Below are 367 nucleotides of genomic sequence, written 5' to 3'. Positions count from 1 at the left end.
CCTGTATGGCCAGATTAAAGTTTAGACATTGCTAATAACTGAATTACCCTTTTGACTGAAGACAACATATTGGATTTATATTATCTGAGTCTAAACATTGCATTTAGTTTTCAGACTTCTGGGAATATAACAAAGCAGCTCAAAACTTGCTGTTATCTGTAGCTAACAATCTATTTCCCTGCCAGTTTTATGTCTCCTTCCCACGCTCCTTCTCTATTCTTCCTCCCACAATAAGCAATGTATAAAATATGTTTGTTATTATTATGTGTAAACAGTTTATAAAAATATTTATTGTGTGGTTTATTGCAGTTATACAGCCTAAAACCAGCAAAAATATCCTATGTGCTCAGACTGGTGTTTCAGCAGG

Source organism: Phaethon lepturus, unplaced genomic scaffold (genome assembly GCF_000687285.1).
Source record: "Phaethon lepturus isolate BGI_N335 unplaced genomic scaffold, ASM68728v1 scaffold4932, whole genome shotgun sequence".
Classification (NCBI taxonomy): Eukaryota; Metazoa; Chordata; class Aves; order Phaethontiformes; family Phaethontidae; genus Phaethon; species Phaethon lepturus.
This window is presented reverse-complemented; position numbering follows the sequence as displayed.